We start from the raw sequence: 20831 nt of genomic DNA, 5'->3' as shown, positions 1-20831 counted from the left end.
GCATGGCTCGATTAAATGCAGTCAACACGGCTTGGAGAGGGGCAGGTCATGCCTCACGAACCTTATCGAGTTCTTGGAGGATGTGACTAGAAAAGTTGATGAGGGTCGAGCTATGGATGTGGTGTATATGGACTTCAGCAAGGCATTTGATAAGGTTCCCCATGGTAGGCTCATTCAGAAGGTCAGGAGGAATGGGATACAGGGGAACTTAGCTGTCTGTATACAGAATTGGCTGGCCAGCAGAAGACAGTGAGTGGTAATAGAAGGAAAATATTCTGCCTGGAAATCAGTGGTAAGTGGTGTTCCACAGGGCTCTGTCCTTAGACCTCTACTGTTTGTAATTTTTATTAATGACTTGGATGAGGGGATTAAAGGATGGGTCAGCAAGTTTGCAGACGACACAAAGGTTGGAGGTATCGTTGACAGTATAGAGGGCTGTTGTAGGCTGCAGCGGGACATTGAAGGATGCAGAGATGGGCTGAGAGGTGGCAGATGGAGTTCAACCTGGATAAATGCGAGGTGATGCATTTTGGAAGGTCGAATTTGAAAGGTGAGTACAGGATTAAGGATAGGATTCTTGGCAGTGTGGAGGAACAGAGGGATCTTGGTATGCAGATACATAGATCCCTTAAAATGGCCACCCAAGTGGACAGGGTTGTTAAGAAAGCATATGGTGTTTTGGCTTTCATTAACAGGGGGATTGATTTTAAGAGTCGTGAGATCTTGTTACAGCTCTATAAAACTTTGGTTAGACTGCACTTGGAATACTGCGTCTAGTTCTGATCATCCTATTATAGGAAAGATGTGGATGCTTTGGAGAGGGTTCAGAGGAGGTTTACCAGGATGCTGCCTGGACTGGAGGGCTTATCTTATCAAGAGAGGTTGAGTGAGTTCGGACATTTTTCATTGGAGAAAAGGAGGAGGAGAGGGGACCGAATTGAGGTATACAAGATAATGAGAGGCATAGATAGAGTCGATAGCCAGAGACTATTTCCCAGGGCAGAAATGGCTAACACGAGGGGTCATAGTTTTAAGCTGGTTGGAGGAAAGTATAGAGGGGATGTCAGAGGCGGGTTCTTTACGCAGAGTTGAGAGAGCATGGAATGCGTTGCCAGCAGCAGTTGTGGAAGCAAGGTCATTGGGGACATTTAAAAGACTGCTGGACATGCATTTGGTCACAGAAATTTGAGGGTGCATACAGGAGGATCAATGGTCGGCACAACATCGTGGGCTGAAGGGCCTGTTCTGTGCTGTCCTGTTCTAAATTTCTCATCCACTCCAATTTAAAATCAGAGACTTTTTGTCTTTTAATTGTAATAAAACAGACAACTGTCGATGCTAGAAATCTGCAACAAAAACAGAAGTTGCTGGAGAAACTCAGCAAGTCTGCCAGTATCTACGGAGAGGAAGCAGCATAAACATGTTGAGTCGAGTGATCTTTTTCCTCGCAGATAACTCAACGAATATAAAAGCTTCTATAGGTATGGAAAGCGAGAAACAGTTAGCGAAGATAAAAGTAGTTCCTTCACAGTCAGAAAAGAGGAAAGAGATAGGAGACCAGTTAAATACATATATTGGTTGTCTTCACGAAGGAAGACATAATATTCCGAAAACATTGGGGAACACTGTTGTGTGACAGGGAGCAACTGAAGGAAATCGCGATTGTAGGGAAATGGCATTGGGGAAACTGGTGGGAAATTGAGAAATGAGTTAGAGCAGTGACTAGTAGGACACCACTGGGATCATTGCTTAGATCCCAGCTATTCACAACATATATTAATGATTTAGAAGGCAACTAACTGCAATATCTCCACATTTGCAGATTACACAGAGCTGGGTGAGAGATTGAACTGTGAGGAGGAAGCAGATGCTTCAGTGTGATTTGGACAAAACTGAGTGAGCATACACCTGGCATATGAAGTCTAATGTGAAAAAATGAGTTTATCCACTCTGGTAGTGAAAACAGGAATGCAATTGTATTATCTGAATGACAATGCATTGGAAAAGGTACAAGGAGTTTTGGGTGCCCTTGCACACCAGTGGCTGAAAACATGCAGGTACAGAAGGCAGTGAATAAAACAAATGGTACAATGGCCTTCATACCATGAGGATTTCAGTAAAGGAGTAGGGATGTCTTGCTGCAAGTTATACAAGGCCTTGATAAGACCACACCTGGAGTATCATGTGCAGCTGGATCTCCTTACCCGAGAACGAATGCTGCAGTTCGAGAGGGATTACAATAAAGATTTGCCAGATTGATTTCTGGGTTCACAGGAATGACATATGAAGAACAACTGGATCAGTTAGGATTGTACTCATTGGAATTTTAGAACAATAAGATGATGATCTTGCAGAAACTTAAAAAATACTAACATGACCAGACAATATAAACGTAGGATGACCGGGTAGCCAGGAACTGGGGTCACACTTTAATGATATCGGACAGAGATGAGGAGAAATTTATTTACCCATACAGTGAGCCTGTGGAATTCTCTGCCACAGAAAATCGGTTGAGGCCAAAATATCTCATGTTTTCAAGATTGATTCAGATACTAGTTCTTGGGGCTAAAAGGATCAAAGGGGAGAAAGCAGGAGCAAGGTACAACATTGGATGAGCTTGGGGGAGCAGTCTGCAAGCTATCCCTGTACTTATTTTCTACGTTTCTAAGTGAAAAGATCAGAGCAGCAATGACCATAGAAGCTTAAAATAAGAGGCTTACATGCCACAGATTAGAGGTCAGAAAAGAATCACCTGATAGGTAGAAGCACATAAAAACTAAAGAGCAGAAGTCGGCAACTCAGCCCTTGAGCCTGCTCTGCCATTTATTGAGGAACCTCAATTATCCGGCATTCTATCATCCAAATTTCAGATTATCCGAATAAGATCGCAAAGTCTCGATGCTTGGCTAAACCATGGTATCCAGCATTTGATTATCCGAACAAAATACTCCCTGCCTGTGTCATTCGGGTGATCGAGGTTCCTCTGTAATACCATCACGGCGGATCTTATCCCAACCTCAAATCCACTTTCCTGACTGCTTTCCGTAACCCTTGAATACGTTACTTACTAAAAATCTATCCCATTCTTAAATTTATACACTGTCCTAACATCCACTGCATTCTGGATCAGTGGTGCTGGAAGAGCACAGCAATTCAGGAAGCATCCGACGAGCAGTAAAATCATCGTTTCGGGCAAAAGCCCTTCATCAGGAATAAAGGCAGAGAGCCTGAAGCATGGAGAGATAAGCTAGAGGAGGGTGGGGGTGGGGAGAAAGTAGCATAGAGTACAATAGGTGAGTGGGGGAGGAGATGAAGGTGATAGGTCAGGGAGGAGAGGGTGGAGTGGATAGGTGGAAAAGGAGCTCGGCAGGTCAGACAAGTCCGGACAGGTCAAGGGGACAGTGTGGAGCTGGAAGTTTGAAACTAGGATGAGATGGGGAAGGGGAAATGAGGAAGCTGTTGAAGTCCACATTGATGCCCTGGGGTTGAAGTGTTCTGAGGCGGAAGATGAGGCGTTCTTCCTCCAGGCGTCTGGTGGTGAGGGAGCGGCGGTGAAGGAGGCCCAGGACCTCCATGTCCTCGGCAGAGTGGGAGGGGGAGTTGAAATGTTGGGCCACGGGACATTCACTGCACTCTAGGGTAGTGGATTGCACAGATTAACAATCTTGAGAGAAGTAATTCTTCCACACTTCCTGTTTTAAATCTGCCATTCCTTAGCCTAAAACTATGACTCCTCATTCTAGATTACACAAGGAAAATCATTTGCTATATGTCTACTTTGTCAAGCTTCTTTAGAAACTTATATATCTCAATTAGATCTCCTCTCATTCCTCCAAATTCTAGCAAGCATAGGCCTACACTGCTCAATCTGGCCTCATAAAACAAGCCTTTCATTTCTGCAACTTATCTAGTGAACCTTCTCTGAACTGCCACCAAAGCAATTAAATTCTTCCTCAAGTAAGGAGGCCAAAACTGTATGTAGTACTCCAAAACAGTCTCGCCAATGCTTTGTACAGTTACACACTTTGCAATTTTTACCTCCATTTCTGCAATTGATGAAGAAGAACACCCAGATCCAGCATTTGGAAGTTTATCTCCATTTAGATACTAAGTTGAATTTTTTCTTCCTACCAAAATGGATAAACTCATGCTTATCCACAAACTCTATTTGCCACGTATTGACCCATTCCCCCAACATATCCATGGGGATTTGTAAGTTTCCTATTTCTTCATTGCAACTACTGTCCCAGCTACTGCAGCATCATCTGCAAATCTAGCTGAGGTACATTCTATCCCTTCATTCAACTCATTTGTATGGATGGTAAATACTTGGGGCCTGAGGATCAAATTACACTAGTTACAGCTTGACAATCACAAGTAGATCCATTTATTCTGGTTCTCTGCTTTGTTGATTAGCCAATCCTTTTCTAAGCTAAGATATTACCCCATGCCCTCAGTGATCTTACCTTTGGTACGACAGCTCATGAAATGCCTTTCGGAAATTCATACATAGGACATTGACAGGGCTCCTATAATCCATGTTGCTTGTTACATCTTCAAAGAACTCTAAACATTTCACTATGACAAGTTACCCATCAAAAAAACCATGCCAATTCTAATGGCTGTGCTTTGACTTTCCAAACTTCCCCTTACTCTGTCCTTAACATATTCTAACAATTTTCCAACAACAGAAGTTAAACCAACTGATCTGTAGCTTCCTGTAAACAAGCCCTTCCTTGTACTTGGCACTGAATTACAAGAGAGACGTCAGAAGAGACTCCCAAGAATTGGAAACCACTGTCAAAACTGAGATGAAAATGTTTGGCTGTTCTACTTTAGACTTCATTGCAATACAGAAGGACCACTGAACTGCCTGAACATAAGAACACAAATAAGTGAAGTAGGCCACCTGGCCCATCGAGCTTGCTCTGCCATTCAACAAGAGCGTGGCTGATCTTTTTATGGACTTGGCTCCACTTACTCACACATCACAATAACCCTTAATTCCCTTACTGTTGAAAAATCTCTCTCCCTTTGCCTAATAAACATTTAACAAGGGAGCCTAAACATCTTCAATGGACAGGGAATTCCACAGATTCACAGCTCTCTGTGTGGAGAAATTCCTCAACCCAGTCCTAATTTTGCTCCTCCTTATTTTAAGACTATGCCCTGTAGTTCTAGTTTTACCCACCAGTAGAAACAACCTCCCTGTTTCTATCTTATCTATTCCCTTCATAATTTTGTATGTTTCTGTAAGGTCCTCTGTCATTCTTCTAAATTCCAAAATAGTCCCAGTCAGTTCAATTTCTCCTCTTAATACAACATTCAGATAAGATGTTTAACTGAGACCTCATCCTGTAACACTCTTCAGCAGTGAAGTTATCCCCGACATCATTGCAAATAATTATCCCTTAATATTACAGAAAACATTTTATGCCATTATTATGCTCTTTAGGAAACTACAGGCCATGTTTACAATGTTACAGTGACTACATTTCAGTGCTAAAAATGCCAATTGGTGAAGAATGACAAGAGATGAGTTGTCAAGCAAAGATATGACAGTATTTGATTGAGTTTCAGAAAGATGACATAAAGAAGCCATGAAGGATTGACAAAATCTTTTCATTGACTCAATGAAAAGCATAGCTGAATACACAGTTTCCAAATCAGCCATCATCAAGGACAGCAGTTACACGCATGCATCATTACCTGCAAGTTATCTTCCAAGCCGCACCTCATCCTGACCTGGAACTGCATTGCCATTTCTTTACTGTTGCTATGTGAAACACCAGTCCTGAGGCTGAGGGATGACCTTATAGAGATTTACAAAATTATGAGGGGCATGGATAGGATAAATACACAGTCTTTTCCCTGGGCTCGGAGTCCAGAACTAGACGGCATAGCTTTAGGGTGAGAGGGGAAAGATATAAAAGAGACCTAAGCCGCAACTTTTTCCACACAGAGGGTGGTACGAGTATGGAATAAAATGCCAGAGGAAGTGGTGGAGGCTGGTATAACTGCAACATTTAAAAGGCATTTGGATGGGTATATGCATAAAGGGTTTGGAGGGATATGGGCCGGGTGCCGACAGGTGGGACTAGATTGGGTTGGGATATCTGGTCGGCATGGACAGGTTGGACCGAAGGGTCTGTTTCCATGCTGAACATCTCTGACTCGAACAGCACTCCAGGAACCCACATAAGATGACTGCAGTGGTTCAAAAAGACAACTCGCGCCTTTCTGAGAGCAGTTAGGGATGGACAACAAGTGTCAGCCTTGAATGCAGCGCTTATATGCCATTGAACAATTGAAAGAAATTCAAATGAGTGTGCAAGGTTAAAAACAGTTGGCAGCAGTTTGAAGACAATGTATATCAGTAAAATCAACAGCAAAGGTTCATTCAATTAAATGTGAAGGAGAAGCACTGAGTTAATACAAAATAATTGAAATAGCCAAAGCTACAGTAAAGTCAAAACAATGACAGGAAATTAGAATGCAATACACCTTTAATTTAGTGAAGATGGTAACTTGTTGAAATGTAGTGCTGAGTGCCATCATCTTGCAACATCTTAGAGACAAACAGTATACAAGAAAACTCCAACAAACAGTCAATCAAAATTGAGCATTCTATTGCAAACTGCTTCCAGTTTCCATGCAGACCGCAAATGAACATGTTACTGCAAAGTGTACTTTGCAGTAACAGACAGCATCACAACCCAGGCCACATTGTTTCTGCTTTTGCAGTCAGGGTGGTCTTCAGGAACTGTACAACATTGAACAAGAAATTTTAATTAACTCGGAGAAAATGAGGAATGCAGATGCTGGATTATCACAATCAAGGAAAAACACAGCAGGTCACGCACCATCCGGGATGCAGAAGAATTGACCTTTTGGGTATAAGCCCTTCAGGGATGAGACTGGAGAGTAAAGTGGGTAGAGAGATAAATGGAAGGATGGTGGAGCTGGAGGGAAGGTAGCCGAGCATGCGATAGGTAGATAAAGGTGGGGGTAATGGTGATAGATCAGAGAGGAGGATAGAGCGGATAGGTGGGAAGGAAGATGGACAGATAGGACAGGTCACAAGGGCAGTGCCAAGTTGGAAGGTTGGATGTGGGGGGAGGGGAAATGAGGAAACTGGTTAAATCCACATGGATGCTGTGGTTGGAGGGTCCCAAGGCAGAAGGTGAGGCTTTCTTCCTGCAGGTGTAGGGTGTTTAGGGTTTGGCGATGGAGGAAGCCCAGAACCTGCAGGTCCTTGGAGGAGTCGTCGTCAAAGTGCTCGGCCACAGGGTGGTGGGATTGCTTTGTGCATGTGTCACGGAGATGTTCTCTGAAGTGTTCTGCATGTAGGCGCCCAGTCTACCCAATGTAGAGAAGAGTGCATCGGGAGCAACGGATACAGTAAATGATCTGTGGAAGTGCAGGTAAATGTCTGATGGATGTGGAAGGCTCCTTTGGGCCTTGGACAGAGGTTGGGGGTGGGGCGTGGGCACAGGTTTTGCAATTCTTGCAGAGGCAGGGGAAGGTGCCAGGAGGGGATGATAGTTTGGAGGCAGGAAGGCTGTGGGTGTGAACCTGACAAGTGTCGCAGAGGCAATGGTTTTTACGGAATGCAGATAGGGGTGGGGAGTGAAATATATCCCTGGTGGTGGGGTCCGTTTGTAAGTGGTGGAAATGGCGGAGGATGATGTGACGTATCCGGAGGTTGGTGGGGTGGAAAGTGAGGACCGGGAGGTTCTGTCCTTGTTGCGGTTGGAGGGGTGGGGCCCAAGGGGAGAGGTGTGGGAAATGGATGAGATGCGCTGGAGGGCATCATCCCGCCACGTGGGAAAGAAAATTGCAGTCTTTGAAAAGGAGGCCATCTGGTGTGTTCTGTGGTGGAACTGGTCCTCCTGGGAGCAGATGCGGCGGAGGAGTTGGGAATAAGGGCTAGTGTTTTTATAGGAGGCAGAGTGGGAGGAGGTGTAGTCCAGGTAACTGTGGGAGTCGGTGGGTTTGTAGAAGCTGTCCATATTGAGTCAATCAGCACTGATGGAGATGGAGGGGTCCAGGAAGGGGAGGGAGGTGCCCGAGATGGTCCAGGTGAACTTAAAATTGGGGTGGAATGTTAGTGAAGTTGATGAACGAGGAGGTGCCGATACAGTCATCGATGTAGTGGAGGAAAAGGTAGCGAATAGGAGAGCTGTGGAAGATGGACTGTTCCAAGTACTTGTTGAAGAGACAGGCATAGCTGGGGCCCATGCAGGTGCCCATGGCTACCCCTTTGGTCTGTAGAAAATGAGAGGATTCAAAAGGAGAAATTATTAGGGTGAGGACCAGTAGTCTTTCCATGTTCCTGCATTGAACATTTCAAAATAGGTTTTCAGCCAGTATCCTTCACTTCGGGATCTGCTTCTCAAAGTATGCAAATATTTTAAACAAAAATAAAATGCAAGGCTTTTGGGAAAGGTTTCTGGTGAACATTTCAGTGCCATTCTCAATAATTCCAAAGTTAACAGGAGAAAACAGACTTGACATTATCACAATTTCAGACCACCATACAACATGGTGCACTTGAAATACATATGTGCAAGATTTTATATTTGTCGATTTTGTCAAATTATTAACTTTGTTTATGCATAAAATCTACACTGAGGGAGCAAAAAGACCAATATCAGACTCAGGTAAAAACAATGACTGCAGATGCTGGAAACCAGATTCTGGATTAGTGGTGCTGGAAGGGCACAGCAGTTCAGGCAGCATGCAAGGAGCTTCGAAATTGACGTTTCGGGCAAAAGCCCTTCAGCTTTTATTCCTGAAGGGCTTTTGCACGAAACGTCGATTTCGAAGCTCCTTGGATGCTGCCTGAACTGCTGTGCTCTTCCAGCACCACTAATCCAATATCAGACTCAGTCATACACCATAGAAACAGGCCCTTCAAGTCTATGCTGACCACAAACACTGAACTAAACTATTCCCATTTACCTGCACTTGGCGCATAGCCCACTATGCCTTGACATTGTAAGCACTCATCCAGATGCTTCAATATAGGCAACTTATTGCAGTCACAAATAGCAACTACAATAATACAGCAAAACTGTAGAATGTTTAGTACTACTTGGGGACACCAAAATATTTGCATTTTGTGTAATAGCTTCTCATACGCAGTTTAATGTAATTTTCTAATATTCTTACAACTTCAATGGCTATAAAGCTCTCAAGTTTCAATCACTCAGCTTACATTGTTATATCATCTCCTTGCTGTACTACATCTCATTAAATATTTCCACTTGCTCAAATATTTTTTTTAAAACAAGGCTATCTATCGTCAGACATAATTTGCAGTTCCATTGTCTGGGCGCTTTATATCATTCGAATCGTGTTTGCCAATATCTTTGCACCGCACTCAAAATGAAGATTAACTGCATGCCACTCCAACAGGATGTTACACTTTTTAAAAGTAAAGCTAATAAATAAAATTATACAATTATACTCTGTCGAAAATTAAGGAAAACGAGACGCTTCCTGCTCATTTTCCGCCCCACAATTCATCTATTTTCTATTCCAATGGTCAGTGAGGTAATCGTGAAAACAACAGAAATTCAAAGATGGGCAATTCCAGTTAAGATAAACTGAATTACATGATTAACACAGAAAACTCGTCGAAAATTCTTTAACAAAAAGCATACCATAATCAAACTTCCTTCCGACTAAATGACAGTCGTGTTCAAAAATGCAGTATGATATCAGGAATAGCAAAGCCCCAATCCTATTTCATTACTCACTGTCGCTTTATTTTCAAACGGTCGAAAACACAAATCATAGTCGAATTTTAGCGAAAAGGCGGTAAGATTATGTCCAATACACACGAGTTCTCTATCTTTACTGCTGATCTATTTTACTAGCATGACTGAACCCTTGTTTTATGTATTGTCTAATTTTAAAAAAAATCTCATCAATTCTATATCATAAAAGGGAAGCCACCAGATAATTAAAAAAAATAATGCTCTGATCTGGTCTGATTAATGTCGAGATAAATGAACCATGCCGAACTCTCACCTGCCCTAAAACATGTCGTATACTCACCCAATAGCTGAGCACTCGCGCGCATAGACATGGAAAATCTCCGACAGTACAGTCGATACAACGAGCTGGTGGTGCATCCAGACGAAAGGTAAGGCCACAAGGACTATCTGTTCGAAATCCACCCCCCAAACCAACCCCGGTGGATTTCTCCCAACCCCACCCGCTCAGCATGGATGGGGTTTCGGCCTATCGGAGAGGCAGGAAGAAAGGAGAAAACTAGGCCGCCGGGCTAATTTTACCCAGCCAAACCTTTCCATACGTCGCTTCCGCGACTGCTTTATTCGTCCGTCACCAGAAACAGTGATGACCTTCTCACTGTGCGTGGCGCACATTTACCACCGGTAACCACAACCCCTCCCCGCCGAAGTCGCGAAATATACCAACCCCTTAATTAAACTAAATTGATCAGCTCTGCAAGAAGTTTTTTTTAAAAAAGGCAGACATACTTACTGGCCTTCCACCAACAGGATTTGTTGCAACGATTCGGGAGCATGGCTAAACCCAGCTCCCTTCCTCGCTCGCTCGCCCCCTCCCAACCTCTTTTTTTCCCTCCCTTCACCCAACTCCAACAAGCCAAATGGAGGAGGCAGTGACGCTCACCGACTGACACTGACAGCGCCCAATAGAGGCCACAGTAGCAGCTGCCAAAGCTGGAATAACTCTAATTATAAATGTTTAAAAGGCTTACAAGGATACACCCAAAAATCAGCTTCCAATTGATTTCATGCACAAAGTCACTCCGCACTCGCTGTACACAACGGACTGTTAAATGCGAAATTGTGTGTGTACATGTATTTAATAATTGTTATAAATATATCCATATATCTGAAGCGGGACAACTACTAACAAACGTAACTGTGAGATCGATTATAATTCAATGTCTGAATGGGTAAACATATAACTATCTGGGTTACTGCAGTGTGTATTCATGTTTGATACCCGGCTCTCACACTAATTGTCTGTTTGCATTTCTCCCAATTCCCAAATCCACCATTTAACGAATAATTGGCATTGGCTGGCGCTTTCGACAAACGCTATCCAGAGCGCCAAATCTTCATCAAAATCGTCCGTTGCGTTTTTACATCGATCCCCAATTATAATGGGTTTAGCATATAATGTGATGGATGTCAACAGGTTGTCCTGACAACAATTTGCAACCTCACTCCTCCTAATCTTGTAGCATGCACGCCAAAGAAATCCATTTTCTGTGCATCCTGAGGCTAAACATCAAGTTCGCTTCTATATTAGATTAAGATGATGATTTTGGAGCCGGCTTTCTTTCTGCCCGCACTTCTATTGCTTTCTACCGTTCACCCTCCCCCCCATGGGAGCACAGACAGCTGTCAATCATCCGGGCACAATGGTGACTCTAAGCCAATGAGCGGCAGCAGAGGGCGGGGTCAAGCCGCCATCACGTCAGACTTCGGCAGCGGGTGCTCTCGCTCGAGTCCCGGCACACTCTCTGAAACCTGCCGGTCCCTTTCCGGGGATTTTAAAAAAAGGGCCGGCTTAAATAAAACGCTTACTCGACAAAGCAGACGCGCTATCGATCTTACCCACCATCCACGTGCGTATTCATCGAGCGGCCGAACAGAAAACCGGCGAAAATAAAACCCAGCCCCGAAAATCTACAGGAAAAACCCCCCACCCCCAACCAAACGCTGCCCCGGCATCACTGCAATTCGTCATCACGTCCGGCGTCACTCGTAATGACGGAGAGCACGCTAGCGTGATGACGTTGTTGACGTGTTTTAAGCGCGCTTCTGCTGTCGAGTGTGACAATGTAACAGTCCGTCATTGAAGAAATGTGTTGACTACTGTTACTACTGTTGCAGTAAGTTTGGTCATGAAGTTTTCCAGTTTAAATTTTGCATTATATGTCCATCGCTTGCTTTAATTTGGTGCTGTAATGTAACTCAAAGGTTTTACTTATTCAGTGATTTTTTTTAAACATTATATCAATTTTTTTATTTCTAAATTATTTTATTTAACACTTTGGCAGTTTTAGTTATCATTCGCCAGAATGATTTGTTGAAGTATTGATCGTGTAGAAACTATTTATTGTTGTCTTGAACCGAGAAGGAGATGAATGAATTCGCAAGGCGCAGAACTAGTTTACGCATATGATAATCGTGTGGTTTTTACATTCTCAGGGAAGTCTATTCATATCACCTTTTATATTGGAACATAGCTTTACAGATGAAGTCGTGATTAAAGATTTGATGCTGGGTTATATTCCATCCAACGATTGACATTTTGCAAATGGGTGGTAACGCTCCTTTAAGGTGGTTTTTAGACAAGACACAAACTGTCACAATGCAGTGCCAACATTGGGAATTTTTTATTGACAGGTTTACTGTCGTTTTCAAAAATACTTACCCTATTTAGCTAGGGCTAGAAGACCGTTTTGGCTAGAAACCGTTATTTGTTGATCAAGGGTCTTTTTGATGCTATTCATGGAATAAAAGTCAACTACATCACAATTACATTACTTGAAGGACTCCTGTATTCTCAAATCTGGGCAGCTTGTAACTCAATTGCTTTTTCTGTGTAAAACTAATTTTGAAATTAAGCCTATTATAGAGTGCCTAAAACAACATTCATATCTTTTCTTGATTTGAATGTCGGCGTGAAATTGTTAAGAACAATGCATGAAAAAAAATGCAATTTTGACGTAACTACCATTCATGGGGTGGTTTATTCAATGTTTATTTGCCTAAACTACTGTCTGTGTCTTGCAAAAGCTTACATTGATCTTAATGATCAATCATGCTCCGTATTTGACATCAGACTTGTCCTTCTGCATGTTGCTCTAATCTAAGAAAGTGGTAAAGGCTAGTACAATTACAACATTTAGAAGGCATCTGGATAGGTGCATGAACAGGAAAAGTTTGGAGAGCTGTAAACCAAATGTTGGCAAATGGGACCTGATTAATCTAGGATATGGTCGGTATGGACGGGTTGGACCGAACGGTTTGCTTCTATGCTGTACATCTCCCTTGGCTACATACCTGGTCAACTTGTCGAAAAATTCATTAAGTTGGTCAAACATGACCTCCCATTAACGAAACCATGCTGCCTGTTTTTGATTAATCCCTGCCTGCTATTTACCATTATTTTATCAATCTACCTCTCATACAGTATCTTATCAAACAACCACTGATATTTTTTATCAGTGTTCTACTTCTTAAAACTTTTACAAACTTTGTAAGATGTAAGGAAAGGACTAATCAGACTGAAATAAAAACAGGAAATACTGGACAAACTCAGACGGTCTGATCATGTCTGTGGAGAGAGAAACAGAGTTCATGATTCAGGTTGATACGTGTATGCAGGGGCACTTGATCTGCGAGGTTAAATTGCTTTTAATTTGTCATTTTGTCTTTCTTTTTGTAGTCATAAAAACTTGACCTATTGGGTAAATCAAGACCCAGGAAATTAATGCAGTATTACACATGGATATAAAGGTAGAATGTAATGAAAAATGTTTGATTTTTGACTGAACGTTTGCTTTGGTACCTACCACCTGGGCTGTGTATTAGGATGAATGCTCATTTCAATATTTATTAAAACATTTTTGTTGGAAGTGGTTAAATAAGAACTGTGCTTAATTCTGGATCACTATGTACCCTGAAGTGATAACAGCCCTCTTACGACTTAAAGCAATCATAGTCAACAAAAGGTGAGAATAATCTGAACTTTTATTTAAAGAAAATGTATCCCCATATGTGATAAAGTTAGAAATCACACAACACCAGGTTATAGTCCAAACTTGGAAGTACAAACTTTTGGAGTGTTCCTCCCTTGTCAGGTAGCAAATGTGAAGAATAGGGTAGATCCAATGGTATGGGACAGATTTCAAGTTCAGCATGAGAGAATGCACAAAGGGTCTCTGACAACAAATTTCCAATTGTATACAGGGAAAGGGATAATCAAAGGAAATGTGGGCTTTCCAAAAATATGGATAATTTACAAATGGAGGAATTGACAGACCAATTGAATAATCACTTTTGTCAATCTTCACAGGACAGGGAAAAGATAATATCCTTGATATTGTTCGTGGTGGCACAATGTTTAGCACAGTGCCAGGGACCCAGACTGAATTCCAGCCTTGGATGACTGAATGTGTGGACAAAGTTTAAAAAAATCACGCAACATCAGGTTATAGTCCAACAAATTTAATTGGAAGCACTAGCTTTCTGAGCACTGCTCCTTCATCAGGTGGTTATGATGAAGGAGCAACGGTCTGAAAGCTAGTGCTTCCAATGAAATCTGTTGGACTATAACCTGGTGTTGTGATTTTTAACTTTGCACATCCCAGTCCAATATCGGCGTCTCCAAGTCATGAATGTGTGGAGTTTGTGTATTCTCCCCATGTCTGTATGGGTTTCTGCTAGGTGCTCCAGTTTCCTCCCACAGGCTAAAGATGTGCAAGTCTGGTTGATTAGTCATGGTAAATGTGGGGTTACAGTGATAGGGCGGGATGCTGTTTGGAGGGTTGGTATAGATGCGATAAGCACTGTAGGGTTTCTATGATCTTAGTGTTTTGCTCCTATTTAAAGTAAGCAATGCAATTGTTTCGGGAAACAAGGCTGTATTTTATAGAAAATTGATGAGAAAAGTGAAGATGATATTTATAATCTTGCAAAGTGATCAATTGTCCTTTTTATTAATTGGAGAATTTAAAATATAACTGCATTATTTAAGGTAGATTAGATGAACTAGGAAATGATGAACCTGTTGGTGCAATGTCTGCTGTGAGAAAGTTTATTGTAATCTGAAATAACAACAGAGTGATCCAGCAAATGAGCTCTTCAATACATTAAAGCTCTCTGATTTGTTCAGAGGCTGTGGGCAGCATTTATTGCACATCTCTGTTGCCAATAATTTTAAAAAATTATGTTGATTTAGCCAAGAATTGGTCATGGAAGTGTGAGATAATGTATTTCTGGAGGTTAAGCGAGGCAAAGGAGTACATAATTAATGGGAGCATACTGGGAGGCTTAGGAGAGGTGAGAAGAAATTGAGCTGAGAGTCCACAGATTCCTAAAGATAACTGGACAGGTCATTAAAGTGGGTTAGGAAGATGTTCAATGTCTTTTTTTCTCTTATGTTGTTGTTGTTTACTTTGTTAATGAAGAATAGGGAGATTTGGAACTGCACAAATCATTAGTTCTTCCACAACTTGAGCACTGTGTATATTTCTGGTCACCTCATTACAGGAAACATGTTATTGCACTGGAGACAACACAGGAAATTTACAAGAAAGTTGCCAGTACTGGAGAAATGCAGCGATGAGGAAAGATTTGGTTAGCCTGGGGTTTTGTTCCTTGGAACACAGGTTGACGGGAGCTTTGAGTGAGATGTACAAAATTGCAGGAAGCCTGGATAAAATTAATGGGAAGAGCACAATTACCTTGGCAGAGAGGTCAGTGATTCGGGGCATAGATTTTAAAGTAATTGGTTGAAACATTATTGGGGGAGATGAGAAATATATTTTTCACAATAAGGTAGTGGGGTCTAGACCTCAATGACTGAAAGCATTGTAGAGAAGTATCAAGTGCCGTAACCTGAATGCCTGTGGACCAAATACTGGACTTGGGTTTGGAGGCTTGACTTTTCACTGGCGCAGCCAAAATGGACCAACTGGCCTTTTCCTATGAGTAAGCTTATTGTGAATTCTGTGATAGTGAATCAAATTTAAATTTTTTGAACCATTTAAGTAAATTAGCATGGAAATGACTGGATGTCATGAACCTCCTGAAGTCAATCCATAGTCTTCCATAAGCGTATGTTAAGATAAAAGCCAAGCTCCTAAAAAGAGCAGGTAGGTGATTTTGACTTGGACAAAACACTTGTGAGACCTCAGCTGGAATGATATGTAATCTTGTGGGTGCTGCATTATAAGAAAAATGTGAATGTTATGGAGAGAATGGTTCAGAACTTAGAAGCTTCAGATATGAGGATAGATTTAACAAGCTGGCACTGTTCTCCTTTGAGAGAAGAAGGCTGAGACGAGATCTGATCGAGGTATTTCAAATAGTCAGGATAGATGGGGTAAAGCTGTTTCAGCTTGTAAAACAAATAAAGGAGAGGGCATGGATTTAAAGTGATATGCAAATGAAAAAAGTATTTCACACAGTAAGTGGCTAGTGTACAGAATGCATCGTCTGTAAATGTGGTAGAGACAGGTTCAGTTGAGGTATTCAAGATGGTATTGAGTGACAATTTTGATAGAAATGTGTTCGGGGGGGGGGGTTCCTCAGGTTAGTGTCCGAGGCCCAACCATCTTCAGCTGCTTCTCTCCATCATAATGTCAGAAATGAAGAGGTTCGTCATTGATAGCACAGTTCCTTAGATACTAAAGCAGTCCACGTCCAACTGCGACAAGATCTGGACAATATCCAAGGTTGCGGTGTCAAGCAGCAAGTAACATTCGCACCACAGAAATACCATGCTATGACAATCTAATTACTGCCCTTTGCCATTCAATGATGTTACATGACTGAATCCCCCACTATCAACATAGTTGGAGTTACCATTGACTAGAAACTTAACTGGATTCACTTCATAAACATAGTGACGACAAGAACAGGTCAGAGGCTAAGAATTCTACAGTGAGTGAATCCCCAGAGTCTGTCCACCACCTACATGGCACAAATCAGGAATATGTTGGAACACTCTGTGCTTGCCCAGATTGGTACACTTCCAACAGCACTCCAGGAGCTTGACATCATCCAAAACAAAGCAGCTGTTTAATTGGCATCATGTCCACTGCCTCCACCGCCAATGCTCACTAAAAGAAGTGCATACTATTTATAAGACAAACTGTCGAAAATCACCAAAGATCGTTCGATAGCATCTTCCAAACCCACAACTCCTACTATCTAGAAAGACAAGGGCAGCTGATATGTGGGAATACTACCTGCAAATTCCCCTCCAAACCATTCATTAATCTGACTTTGAAATATATAGCTGTTTCTTCCTGGTTACTGGGTCAAAATCCTGGAATTTCCTGCCTAAGTGAACTGTGGTTGAACCTTCAACAAGTGACAAGTGGACTGCAGCAGTTCAATAAATGCTGGCCGGCCAGCGAGCAACGTCCACGTTCCATGAATGGATTAAAAAAAGGAACCATTTGTCATCATTGTATATATACAAATATTTGTGAAGTACCAGGTACCATATGCATGAGCATAATGTTACGAAGAGTTGCAATTCGATTGACTCGATGGTGAACCTTTGGAAGAGGCAGTCATATTTTTTGCAAAAGATAGGTCCAAGATTTTTTTGAACAATGAAAAACCAGGGAAAGTAGAGATGTTGGTTCAGTGCACACAGATCAATAAAATGTACAAAACAACAGTAAGAAGGTTTTGAGGTAATGCTGACCTGACATCTGGAGTGTTAGCATGTTAAAGGGGTTGATTTTCTTTTTGTACGGCACTGGGTACAGTTTGGAGCATTTCTCCTTCGAGTATATTTTGTTTTGAGACCACTGGATAGAATTATCTGAATTGTTCCTTTTTTTTTTCTTTTTTTTGTTAATAATCTGGACCTGGATACAGAGCATGATTTCCAAGTTTGCAATTGATCTAAAATTCAAAGTCAGCACACAGAAAATTCATAAATAATTCAGATGGACCTAGACAAGTGAAATAGACAGATTTGCGAAATTGATGAAATATAATGCAGAGTCATGTGAATTGATCCATTTTGGAAAGAAGAATGGGGGAACGACAAGGTGAACTAAATTGTGTAGTTTTATGGGATTGCAGGAATGTTGTGACAATGGGGATGGATGGACATAATTATTTGAAAGTTTTTGGATAAGTTTAGATAGTGTTTTAAAAATGTCTTGCTTTTAGAGATGTGGGCATCACAAGTGAGGCCAACATTTGTTGACCGTCCCATTTCCGTAGAGAGCATGGTAGTGAGCCACTGCCTTTACTGTCTGCATTCCATATGATGTAGGTCCTCTGACAATCCTGTTAGGAAGGATGGTGAAGCAGGAACGAGATTACTGTATTTGGGTCAGAATGGTGACTTGAGGGTGGGAATATTCTCATGCATTTGCTGTCTTTGACCTTCTTGGTGGCAGAGCTTGCTGGTTTGAAAGGTGCTGCTGAAGGACGCTTTGAGTGTCTGGAGTGTATCTTGTAAATGGTCTACACTGCTGTCTTATCCATTGTGATGGAGGGAATGAATGTTGTATGATGGATTGAAGCTAATCGGGAAATCTGTTTTGTCCTGCACGATGTTTGCAACTTGTGTTGTTAAACTGCAGTCATCTAAACAAGTGGAGTGTGTCCATCACATTCCCAGCTTGTTCCCCTCAAATGATGGACAGGCTTGTGAGGTCAAGAATTGAGTTACTCTGCTTGGGATTCCTAGCCACTGAACTGCTATTGTAGCCATTGTACTGTATCTCTATAGATGATGTACTTCAGACTCTGGTTCATAGAAAAATCCAGGATATTGATAGTGTGGTATTTGATTTATGGAAGTACTATCGAGTTTCGGAGATGGTTAGATTTTATTTCTTCTTTAGAGATGTTTGTTGCCTGGCAGTTTTGTGGCATAAATGTTAATGATCACTTGTGAGCCAAACCTGCTTAGGGGCTTCAGTGTCTATCACTGAGAATGGCTCATTAGCAACTACCGACTGAACTGGCTGAGTTCTAAAGATCAGACCTGCTGGACACGGTCTACGGCAGGTGAAAAAGGAATCGAGAAAAGGGGGGAGGAAAAAACTGCTTGAATTCATCTTTTCCAGTCCATGACAAATATTCTTAATGACCACCATGAGGGATTTCTGGTGACCAAGTACTGGTTTCATTTTAAGGATATTTTCCATCATTTTGTTTGGCACCACTAGTGTCATAAACGGGATAGATATTCAGTCAGCCTAGCGACTCAAAACTGAGCATCCATGAGCAACTGCAGAGTTCTTTTTTTAAATTCATTTGTGAGATGTGAGCATCACTGGTCAGGCTAACATTTATTGCTCATCTCTGATTGCCCAGAGGACAATTAAATGTCACCCACATTTGTAGGTCTGGAGTCATGTGTAGGGCAGACCAGCTAAGGATGGTGGATTCCATCCCTTTTTAAAAAAAAACAGTAGTGAACCAGATGGGTTTTTCCTGACAATCAACAATTAGACTCTTTTATCATTAGACTCTTAATTCCAGATATGTATTGAATTCAACTTCCACCATCTTCCATGGCAGGTTTCAAATTTGAATGACCAGAAAATTACTGGGGTCTCTGGATTAGTAGTGCAGCAATAATACCACTAGGCCATCCCTCTCCAGCTATTGTATTCAACTTCAATTTATAACTTGGTGAGCTGGCATATACCCAATCTATCTTTACCAAGAATCAGAATGGATTGCTGGATGAAATGACAAGAGCAAGAGGAAATGCCAGGAGCAGCACCAGACATGCCAGAAAATTGGGTCATACTAAATTAAGCTACGTACTGAACTCGAGAGTGTGGTGCTTGAAAAGCATAGTAGGTTAGGCAGCATCCGAGGAGCAGGAGAATCAACATTTTGGGCATAAGCCCTTCAAGAGACTTTTGCCTGAAACGTTGATTCTCCTGCTCCTCCAATGCTGCCTGACCTGCTGTGCTTTTCTGGCACCACACTCTCGACTCTGATTTACAGCATCAGCATTCCTCATTTGCGTCTACATGGTGAACTATTACTTGTCAAGCAGCAGAACCACAAAGTGATAAATGGGGCAAAGTGATTCCATATCCAATGAAGAGGATCTAATTTCTGCAGTCCTCCAACATCCAGTAATGAACAGATGTAGACAATTTAAACAACGTACTGGAAGAGAAGTTCCCTAAATATTTCTATCTTCGAGGATGGAATTCAGTGCATTAGCATGGGCTGAGGTATTGACTGAATTTTCAGCTCGTGGTACCGAGTGGATGATGCATCTCTTGCTTCTTTAGTTCTCCATCATCACAGATGCTAGTCTTTGATTAGTTACACATTAGTGTATGAAATGGCTGAAGATATTGGTTACTATAAAAGCTTTTGGTCCTGACAACATGTCCACTATTGTACTGAAATGTGCTCCACACATAGCCATGCCTCTAGCCAAACTGTTGAAGTACATCTATAACATTGGTATCTATTGATTATGATTAGATTAGATTAGATTAGATTACAGTGTGGAAACAGGCCCTTCGGCCCAACAAGTCCACACCGACCCGCCGAAGCGAAACCCACCCCATACCCCTACATTTACCCCTTACCTAACACTACGGGCAATTTTTTAGTATGGCCAATTCACCTGACCCTGCACATCTTTGGACTGTGGGAGGAAACCGGAGCACCCGGAGGAAACCCACACAGACACGGGGAGAACGTGCAAACTCCACACAGTCAGTCGCCTGAGGCGGGAACTGAACCCGGGTCTCTGTGAGAACTTGCCCAGAGGTTTTGTCCACAAAAAGCAGTTTTAGTCCAACCTGGCGAATTGCCACTTTATAAGAAAATAACCTTTGCTGGAGATCGCAGCAGATCATGCAGCATGCAGGGAGAGAGAGCAAGCTAACATTTTGAGCCTAGATGACTCTTCAATAGGGCCATACTGCAGTAATTTGCTCCTACCATTTTATAAGTCTACTCTTGATCGTCAGCTCAGCGATGGAACAAGCCACTACAGCATGACCAGTTAACATTTATCAAAAGTCATATGCTCTTTGCTCAGTTTTGTTTCTGGCACGACCACTTAGCTCTCGACTT

At 42.0% G+C, this 20831-nt stretch overlaps 2 protein-coding genes across 17 annotated transcripts in view; one reads left to right on the top strand and one right to left on the bottom strand.

Annotated features, from left to right (window-relative positions):
• r3hdm1 (R3H domain containing 1) overlaps positions 1–11705 on the bottom strand; it is a 187450-nt gene extending 175745 nt beyond the window's left edge. For 3 of the 15 annotated variants that reach the window (XM_087989204.1, XM_087989209.1, XM_087989208.1), the window contains exon 1: positions 10066–10293. The gene's annotated coding sequence lies outside the window, so the exon portion shown is untranslated. Of the gene's footprint in view, positions 1–10065; positions 10294–10511; positions 10599–11625 lie in introns of those variants that run through there. The other 12 variants (XM_087989211.1, XM_087989210.1, XM_087989212.1 and 9 more) reach the window with 10 other exon arrangements.
• The window catches only part of zranb3 (zinc finger, RAN-binding domain containing 3), a 178803-nt gene continuing 169462 nt past the window's right edge, over positions 11491–20831 (top strand). The window contains exon 1 of one of the 2 annotated variants that reach the window (XM_043694035.2): positions 11491–11899. The gene's annotated coding sequence lies outside the window, so the exon portion shown is untranslated. The remainder of the gene's footprint in view (positions 11900–20831) is intronic. The other variant, XM_043694033.2, reaches the window with a different exon arrangement.

This window comes from Chiloscyllium plagiosum, unplaced genomic scaffold (genome assembly GCF_037043375.1).
Source record: "Chiloscyllium plagiosum isolate Xiang-an unplaced genomic scaffold, Cpla_swu_hap1 HiC_scaffold_7, whole genome shotgun sequence".
Taxonomy (NCBI): Eukaryota; Metazoa; Chordata; class Chondrichthyes; order Orectolobiformes; family Hemiscylliidae; genus Chiloscyllium; species Chiloscyllium plagiosum.
Note: the sequence above shows the minus strand (reverse complement) of the source record. Positions and strands in the feature narration are given on the sequence as shown.